Source organism: Perkinsus marinus (genome assembly GCF_000006405.1).
Source record: "Perkinsus marinus ATCC 50983 genomic scaffold scf_1104296927446, whole genome shotgun sequence".
Taxonomy (NCBI): Eukaryota; Perkinsozoa; order Perkinsida; family Perkinsidae; genus Perkinsus; species Perkinsus marinus.
In genome coordinates, this window is record NW_003217134.1 from 118,574 (window position 1) to 118,844 (window position 271).

A 271-nucleotide genomic window follows, 5' to 3' on the forward strand; every position below is an offset into this window, starting at 1 on the left:
GTTCTTATGTAGACTCCAGTGGGAGAATTCATGCGATGGAAGAGGACCAGAGATCACTGGGGTCCATCTCGAGCCTTAATTAACGATCTCTAGTTATTGACCAATGTTAGATCCGTAGTTGATTACGCGACCCCAGGGAGGACCGGATTGGAGGAGTTTAACCATTACGACGGAATCGAGCATTAGGGTCGACGGTTTCGGATATTCATGCGGATATCTTGGCCAGCGATGATGGCCTCATCAGTGGTTGCCTCATCAGAGCTTCTGATGA